The sequence below is a fragment of the Dermacentor silvarum genome, chromosome 5 (assembly GCF_013339745.2).
Source record: "Dermacentor silvarum isolate Dsil-2018 chromosome 5, BIME_Dsil_1.4, whole genome shotgun sequence".
In the NCBI taxonomy this organism is placed as follows: Eukaryota; Metazoa; Arthropoda; class Arachnida; order Ixodida; family Ixodidae; genus Dermacentor; species Dermacentor silvarum.
Window position 1 is genome coordinate 82,542,507 of NC_051158.1, and position 10,028 is coordinate 82,552,534.

A 10,028-nucleotide genomic window follows, 5' to 3' on the forward strand; every position below is an offset into this window, starting at 1 on the left:
GCCACCATACTGGCAGAGGCTCGCGTCGTCTGCGCCTGCGCGCCTGCCTAGGGCGCGTTTATAGAGCATTTTTCCGATACCTGATAGCAAGCGCTTGCGTGGTTCAGTGGTAGAGTGCCTGACTCCCGCGCTGCGGGCCCGGTTCGATCCCGGCGGGAACCGGGTACTTTTGTTCGCATTTTGGGCGATAGCGGTTACGGCGAAGCTGGTGCGGATGTTAGACAAGTACCACCGCTCGAACTGACGTTAGACGATGATTCACAGCATCACCAGCACAAGCAACGTACGTCACACGCGCACACACGTGTGTGGAAGTGCAGCATACATCTTAATTATTCTAGGCAGTCCGCCAAGCGCAAGTGCCTTTTTCAACTAAATGTTTAAGAGTAAATTGCGTCAAGAAAATGTGTAAAGTACGACGCACACACAATCTACAGACATGACGGCTTCCGACTGTTATTCGAATATACGAAAACCATAAATCTGTTACGCGGAAACTGAAAGACGGAACCCTTTTCCAGCTACCGCTGGAACCGTTCGATGGTTCGATGTCTGTGCGACGACATCATAGAATAAAGAACCAACTTTCAAAATTTCTGCGTATGGTGATGTGGCTATTTCCTTTGATTCGAGTGGTTACAATTTTTAACGCGTTGATTACCACCTGGCGACGAACAGTTAAGCAAATGGTAGTATTATATTGGCCTAATGTACAATAAAGGAATATGCAACACGCGGCGATACTTGAAAACTTTCAGGACAATATTTAAATAATAGTTCATATTCATTGAGCAAAAAGAAACATTCCGCAATTCCTCGATGAATTCGTCAGATGATGACGTACACTTCAGAGGCGGCACCATCTCGTTTATTGGTCGCGTCCTCCCCGTCTTCCACCTTCGACTTGGGAGTGGCCTATTTAGTGAGGTACGCGGCGAAGCGAACCGGTTCGCATCCGGAAGCGTTATAAGATTCCGCTCCAGCTCGGCTGTTAAAAGTCGGCGTCTGTGGTCTGTAGCAGCGAAACGGCACCTGAAGTCCCATTGGCTGCGACAGCACGTCACGAGCGCGCTTCGACGGAGCAGAGCGGGCGAAAGGGAACACCTACTGGCGATAGCACGCCAGGTGTTGCGTGAGGGGAGAGGGCATCGCTGCTACGCCACGTCACCCTCTCTCTTGGAAGCCGGCGCACGTTGCCCGACGAAGCACCGCGGGCTGCATGCTGGCTCGGGTAGAGTATGTGTATAAGCTCCATACGGGAGCAGAGTTGCGCATATAGGTCCGCCATCTTGCCCGCCGGTGCATCCTTGTTAAGCAGAAAAGCCACTCCTCTTGAATGCAGAATACGGCGCGGCTCAGTTAGTACACACTAGCTCAGCTGCCAAGTGTGTTTGCTCGTTCATTCCGAGAAGGTTAGGTGGCGCGGCGGGCTACAGCGCACAGAGGCTCGCGACGACGGTGGCGCGGCGTACGCAGTGCAGGCCATAGAAACTCCATGGTGCAGGCACAGCCATGAAGTTGGCTTTCCCTTAAAAGGATGCTTTTTGCGCATGTGACCAGATACAGTGAATAGGGGCGCGAGCGGCGCGTGCAATCAGATGTACAGCTCTTCTCCCCAAGGGGAGCACGTACAGTTACTCTAGGCTCGGGCAGCACGCACCCCTATCGCCTGCCGGCCTTGGTGGCCGCCGCTGCTTCCTCGGTCTCTTGTCCAGCAGAACGTCGGGGGCATACGGCGTTGGCACCACAGGCTACTGCCACAATAATCTACGTGCTGCCCGAGCAAGCTGCTTGGTGGCTCTGGCAGCACGTACCACATTACTCGGAGCGAAAAACTCGATGGACCGCTTGGCGGCGTTCAATTGGACATTAATGCTTTCAAATTCCCAACTCATAAGGAGTGCTTATGTGTCCTCGTATTTTTTTTATGATGCGTGATATGCGTGAATGCATAAAGCACAGTGCAAAAGTGCAATGCGTGAACATGACGGCTCCCAAGGCAATGCGGTTGCATACGTCCATAACATCGGAAGTAGCTCGAAATGAAGGTCACGACGAGGACTGATGTCCTCGTCATGACCTTCATTCCGAGCTACTCTCATCAAACGGCGACAATCACTTCTTAAGAGGTGGGGGAATTCGGACCTAATATAACGTCGTAAGCACCCTATGGACACACACACACACACAAAAAAAAGTGCGATGAAAATTTCTTGCCAATGCTCCTTCATTTCATTTGTATATTTGTGAATATCAAAGTACGACATTGTTTTCTTTTCTGTATGTAACTCCACGACAGCATGTTCCTTTCACATGTGATGATGTGTCTACACATCTGGCTGTGGTAAATATGGTTATGTTAGTGCGCGATGATTTATGCATCTGTACATTCGTTTCTGGTACAGTTTAAACTGGGTGCTATTTCTGCGCAACTATGGATTGCACAATAGTTTTCTGAAACAATGCCTGCCGTTACTTGTTGTATTTTAGATGCAAGTGCAAGGACAAGTGATATTTATACAAGGTGACGTGATATATGTTGCATGTGTCTCTACTATGCATATGTCTCTACTACTACTCGACTATTACATGTCTCTACAAATTCGTCATCATATGACGAATTATTCGAGGAATTTCGGAATGTTTCTTCTTGCTCAATAAATATGAACTATTATTTAAATATTGTCCTGAAAGTTTTCAAGTGTGGCTGCGATCGGCAACGATGTGTCGCACGCGCGGTGATGATGATGATGATGATGATTTACTGGCATCCCCTTTGAAACGGGGCGGCGACAAATAGTCACCTAGCCTGCTTGATTTAATCAGGTATACTATACATGTTCTTTATCTAGCATTTTTGTATACCTCTCATTATTTTTCTTTTTCAAAAATTTACCCTGTACCGCTGCTTATGATTTTAAGAGATCAGGTCGTATCCATCTTTTCCCTGCTTTTTTTCCACCAGTACTCTAATCGTCTCTTGCTGATCTCTACGGCTGATCTGTTTATGTTTCCTTCCACTTTAAACCCAAGCGCTTCTGGGAGTTGCACGTTATACCTATGGTTCTCGCTGGGTGGATCCCGTCGCATTCCATTAGGATGTGCTGAGTGGTCTCTGGATCTTTATTGCAGCATACACATGTCTCATCTAGTTCCGAATATTTGTTCCGATATGTTTTCGTCCTTAGGCAACCGGCTCGAGCCTCAAATAGCAAGGCACTGCCCTTTGTGTTATCGTACAGATTTTCCCTTCTAATTTCTTTCTTCTCATTCTTGTAAATCTCCATTGTCCTTTTCGTTTCCATTCTTTGCATCCAATTCACGGTCTCTATTTCTCTCACTTTCTTTCTGATGACCCCTGGTTGTCTATTTACAGCTTCGATTATCCTGTACTTGGTTGCCAACTTCCTTGACCTCTTCCTCCATTCTGTGTCCACGCTTTTCATGTAGAGATACTTGTGCACTTTAGCCACCCATTTATTTTCATCCATGTTCCAGAGCCTTTCTTCAAAACTAATTTTGCTTTGTGCTTCTCTGACTTCAAAAGAGGCCCAACCCATGTCACCCTGCACTGCCTCATTTGTCGTATTACCGTGTGCTCCCAAAGCCAACCGGCCTACTGATCTTTGGTTAACTTCCAAACCCGCCAATATATCCGATTTTAAGCATATAATGGCATTTGCGAATGTTAGCGCTGGCACCATTACTCCTTTCCAGATTCCACGCACCACCTCATACTTATTGTGGCCCCACAGTGCTCTGTGTTTCATTATTGCTGTATTCCGCTTCCCCTTTATTTTCAGATTATCTTGGTGGTTGCTTGAGTAATTCTTTCCTTCGTTTATGTGTACGCCGAGGTACTTATATTGCTTCACTATGGGTATTACTTGCTGTTGAATTGACACCACGAAGTTACTCGTGTGTTCATTAAAGATCATAATCCCTGATTTCTCTGTGCTAAACTTAAGGCCTAGATTTGTCGCTGCGTTCACACAGATATTCGCAAGTATCTGTAAATCTTTTTATTGTCCGTTAGTAGCACAATGTCGTCTGCGTACATCAGTCCAGGGACCTTCTGTTGTACCATTTGTCCATTACGCATGTAGGATAAATCAAAACCTAATTCGCTGTTTTCCAGTTGTCTTTCTATGCCCTTGACGTAAAGCGTGAACAACAGTGGTGACAGAGGGCATCCTTGCTTCAATCCTTGGTGAATTCCCACCATTTCATTTCCTTTTCGGCCTTCCCATGCCACTTGTACTTGGTTGTCTCGATATATCTCCCTCAGCAGCTCCACGAAATCGTCATCTGTGCCTTCGTATTGAAGAACATCGCACAACAATTCCCTGTCTACGTTGTCTCCTTTAATATCTAGAAATGCTATTCATAAAGGTCTTTTCTGAGCTACTGAAATCTCTATGCACTGAGTTAGTACAAACATATTGTCTTCTAAGCGTCTGCTTGGCCTGAACCCATTCAAATTCGAGGAATTTCGGAATGTTTCTTCTTGCTCAATAAATATGAACTATTATTTAAATATTGTCCTGAAAGTTTTCAAGTGTCGCTGCAATCGGCAACGATGTGTCGCACGTGCGGTGCCATGTTAGCGCAGCGCCTCCTGTATTTTTCTTGTACCTGTTAGTTCGCGCCCTTTCCCATTGGTGTCCCATCGTCGCTCTGCTGCTCCGAATGACTGAGTGGTGGCGCTAGGCCCTCTCCCCGCGGTGGCTGCTGCAGAGTGCTGCAGCCGTTCGTAACCCGTGCATTTTTTACAGCGTATGCTGTTATGGGCTCATTCCAATTGCCGTTTCGGTTCGCGAGAAAGTCTGCTGCCACCGCCGTTGGGGACCGCAATCGCTATCGCCGGAAATGCGAAAGAAGTACTGGGTTCACGCTGTGACTGTGCTGAGCGTGGCGCGCAGGCCTGTGACTATTTTTAGCGTATCTGATTTTTTTATTGTCTTCAGTGTTTACGAGCCCTCCATATTAGGGTATGAGAGTATAGTACGGACAGAAGCGTTCAAATATGCGAGAACCCAAGTTACGAATATATTGAACTCAGAGGATGAAGTGAGAAAGCAAGACAGTTTAATAACGTACGAACAAGAGACAAGTTTGTTTCACAAAGGTATGAACCACTAAAACTAAAGCATGCAGGCTACTGCTTTCTTGTCCATGAATTCAACAGCATAGTTTGTGAAAAGCGGCTTCATAAATTTCTTACAAGTTCTACAAGTCTGCGCCCGTGGCTTTGATCACAGCGGTCACGAAGCAATACTGGCGAGGCAACCATAACGTCTACACTATATCAAACAAGTCTGCAAGGGCTTCTGCAGGCATACGCGGTCTGAAAAACATCGTGTCCACAAGCCTCTTCAGGGCAGGCAGAACACGCACCAGCTCTTGAGTGGGATAGCACAAACCTCCTCTATCCTGGTTTGAGATGAAGTCGTCCATCGCACTAGAACTGCTCCCTTGTGCTTTTGCGACCAGCGACACGCAGCGCTCACACTTAATCTTCTCGCTGACAACGCAGGATATGTATCCGCGGCACTTCTTTCGTTCTAGGAAGGCTGATGCGGAGCTTCTTCATTCAGCTTGAATACCCACTGATCTCAAGTCATGGACGCCTGCCCCGTCTACTGGCTGCACATCGGTGGGAAAAATGAAGTTCACGCATTTCCCGCTTGTTGATGTCAACGTAGCAGTATCAGGCACGTCATCGCTGCAGGCTGCACATACACTTTCTGATATGACCTCATGACTGGGCCATCTGGGCTCGGGCGCTTGAGTGGGCACAATGTGTCTAACGACGATGCAGGGCACGAACACACTTCGTCAGCAGGCAGGCTAGCCGGCCTGGCCGTAGAGGTATCGCGCTTTCTTTTCTGTGTAACGCCAGAACTCCTCACCTTAAGCTGCTCCTTCTTCATGTACGTACGTAGGACGGATAGTGAGGAAAAACACTGGGCACTGCGCCTTGCTTAAGCTTGCGCCTGTTCCCGTCCTGGCGAAAGTCATTTTCCAAAAAATAAAGGCTGCATACGGCCGAATAACTTCAATTCGAACTCGGCTCTCAGTTATTTCTTGCGACAACTTGCAGCCATCGCTCCCGCAGCTCTTTGTCCGCAGGTATGTCGTGTAAGGACACTCGAGGGTCTTTCTTTCGCTGGCTCGGCGTACAAAACGGTGCAGAACAGCAGCGCATACTGACGTGTAAAACATCAAAGGAACATCACCATTACAGCCAACAGACAGACCTTCGTCTACCGCTGCTAGAAACCTGCTGGTTAAAAGTGCCGTCTCTAAGTTCATGGTAGAGGGAATTGTGGCCCTGGTAAGAGTCATCGTAACAATTTATTTCACAGTTATTTTTTATTGCTTACAGAGATTACTTCTTCTATTCCCATTGCGAAAATACCCAATAACTTCTGTAGGTGTTGCTTGCAGACGACAGAAGACGCGCGGCGCGAAACGCCCGCAAACCGCCGGCGCGCGGGCGGGCGGACGGCGGAGAACGTCGTGTAGAAGCGGGTAATACGGTGGAGCCGCCAAGCGGAATCTCGGAGCAAAATCGAGAGAGTATAACAGGAGAGGGCACGGCGGACGCCGTGGCGCTCACGCGGCAGAAAAAAATAAAAGGTGGCGCTGGTTAGCGTCTACTGGTAAACTGGAAGAATCCACAGCCACCTAACGAGCGACACGGCATGTCCGGACGCCAGCGGCAACCCGAGTAAAATACAGTGGTGAAGAACGCCCGGTAACAAGAGGACTGCAAGGTCCTGGCACCGTGGGACACCGCAGAAGCTGTGAGCAGTACTTGTGCTTCTAGACTGGATGTTAAGACGCGCTCCTGCGTCGCGTTGGCTCGTTGGCATGCTTAGGAAATAATCATCGCTGGTATTTGAAGCTTCCTCCTTTTGGGAAGGCAATCGGGTTCGTATTTCTTTTCGTGCTGATACGGTCGCCGCCAATAACTCTTCCTAAATAAACTCAATCCTTTCTGCTGTTTTCTAACAGCGTAGAGATGCATAATTCGCGTCCTACGCGATAACAAAGAGTCTCCGGGTATAGGGTACAACGCTTTGGAGTCGAGAAAAAAAATCGGTGGCAAGTTCCGCATGAAGGCCGAAGCACTGAAATCGACAGCTAGGTTTATCGCTGCGCTGAGGGCACTCGGACGGAGTTCTGTAAACATTTGGCAGTTTCGGCCGTAGCATCGACGGCCATTACAACGTTGAGCGTTGCGCTCAAACTATTCGGACGGTGTTCTGACTGTACGCGGGTGTTACCAGTTGGCGCAACGCAGCACGGAACGAAACTGCTGCGTTTCAGTTGGAACAGCGTCTACTAGGCGTCTCACAACGCTGCCAGTGGCATAGCACCGCAATGGTGTACGAGACGAGGCCGACGTGAAACTGTCGACGTTACTCAGCAAACAGTGAAACGTTAGACGCCATTATCTCGACGTTTACTGTTCATTCCGCTCAGCTCGTACGCACTGTAGCGCAACAGGCACGCTAGTCTGATTCATGCCGGCGTCTCAGCGTTCGTAAAATTGCTATCGCGATAGGAGCCATGCCTGGGGGCGATGCGTTGGCGCGGCGCAGCAAAGCAAGGCACCAGAAACGATGGCCTGGCAGCTACTACACTGCGTTTCACACTTAGCGTGCAACGCTCTCGACGCTCCGCATGCTGTGGAAGCCAGGCAAGAAGAACAGCAACCAAAAAAATTTGCCGCCATCCCGCCCTGCGAACGTGAATGTCCAGCGAAGATGTATCAAGCACCACGCGTGGTCGAGCATTGCATTCACGCCGTTCTTCTGGTGCGTTTAATTGCCGTGGTCTACCCATGCCAGTCTCAGAATGCACTGAATGAGTTGCTAGACGGGTCTCCCTATTATATACGAAAGCGTACTGACGCGTGACTATATATATATCGTTTTCCTTCAATTGTTACCCTGGCGTTTTGTGCTTACGCCGCGAAATTCTCCGACCAACGAGAAGTATACAGCTCTGCTGTAAACTTTATGCGCGGCTCTGCTACCGCAAACACCAGAGACCAGCGCAGCTGGGGACAGCCTATACTCCATCTCACAAGCTGTTGTCAGCACTAAGCACTGTGCACGCTCCGAAGGTACGGAGCGTGCACAGGCAATATCCTTGCACAGCGGTATATCGTTCCGGGCGTAACTGGCTGAATACTGGCTACACTAGAGTTAGCTTTCCTCGCTACATGATACAGTACAGCGATACATGACTTGTTAGGACCTTTGCGCATGCGCGTCGTATACTGAGAATTACTGTGGCAGTTACCGCCGGTAATCATAATAGCCACCCTAAAGCAGTGATCACCTATAGCAACATGGCAGCACCCATACAGCGCCGACCACCCCCTTCGATCCGAATTAGCACTTATTACTGGCTCTCCGCCCTACCAGCAGGAAACAAGTGGCAAAATCCGTCATCGCTAAATTTCTTCTCAAGCTGAGGTCAAAGCATTAGGTATGTTTTGTCGTAGTTATTGAGATCGGCTGTTTGTTTTATTGCGATAGCAATTATATGGACACTCAAAAGCAGATTTCTGCCGTCGGCGTCGCCGTCGCCGTGAGGTTCCGTATAACGTCAATGGAGATTAAATCGTCGCCGCGCGCCGAACGCTGTATGTGCGAGTGAAAGGGCGTGAGGGGCGCGCGCTTTCACGGGGAGTGAACGCACGGCGGCGAACAAACGCGCGTTCTGCGCCGTGCTCCCTTAAGGGCTGCAGAAGTAGGCGTCTCTTTCCTCCTTTACAATCACCATATATGTAGAGCCAACGCCTCCTATAAAGACAATGCCTGGGAAATGAGCCGCGAACTCGCTGCCCTACCCTCGGATTTTTCTCTCCCCCACCAGTCGGTAGACGAGCGCCTCTGACGGGCGATCCTTGTAAACATGCCGGCGCGCGGCGGCCGGGAGCCAAGCAGCTGGCTTGTCGCGAGCAGACGACACCTTGCCGACCGCACGTGGTTACTGCTGCTATATGCAGACGATGACACTCAAGTGGTTTCTTTATCGCTGTTCTGAGATCGTGTGAGTCACCTTACGGGGCTTTTTGTCGCTGGTCAGTTTGTTTTAGTACAAAAATATGCTGGAGAGCTGCAAATTTCCGCGCGGCGTCAGCGGCGCTGAAACCTACGCCGACGTTTTTTTATTGCGATAGCAATTATATGGACACTCCAAAGCAGATTTCTGCCGTCGGCGTCGCCGTCGCCGTTGCCGTCGCCGTTGCCGTCGCCGTCGCCGTCGCCGTGAGGTTCCGTATGACGTCAATGGAGATGAAATCGTCGCCGCGCGCCGCCGAACGCTGTATGTGCGAGTGAAAGGGCGCGAGGGACGCGCGCTTTCACGGGGAGTGAACGCACGGCGGAGAACAAACGCGCGTTCTGTGCCGTGCTCGCTTAAGGGCTGCAGAAGTAGGCGTCTCTTTCCTCCTTTACAATCACCATATATGTAGAGCAAACGCGCCTTCTTCTGACGCACGAAAGGCCGTGGGGGGGGGCAGGGAAGGGAGGCGACGTTTAGCTGCGGCACCAAGTGCCTATTTATATCAGAGGCTCCGGCAACAGTCACCAACGCCGCACGCATTTTGTGCGAACGCGGGCAAAACGCCGACGGCGTCGACAACAGTGCTGTGTGTTGCCGGTGCTGCTGCATGACCAAGTTTGTACAGCGGATAAAACTACCATCCTTACTCCGTATAGCGGACCGTTTTTTTTTTTTTTTTTCTCCAGGGACGTCGGCGGGAGCTCGCGCTCTCCGCCGGCGGACAGCGCGCTGCCGACTGCTCCCGGCTACGCCATTGGCTAAGCCGATGGTGTCACGTGACCAGGCAGTAGGTAGGCGAGCGCTCTCGCATGGCGCCTGGTGACAACACGCGGCAGGGACCTCTCTATGGGAAAAAGAGCGACGTTCCAGGCATTGTCTTTATAGGAGGCGTTGGTAGAGCAAACGCGCCTTCTTCCGATGCACGAGAGGCCGTGGGGGAG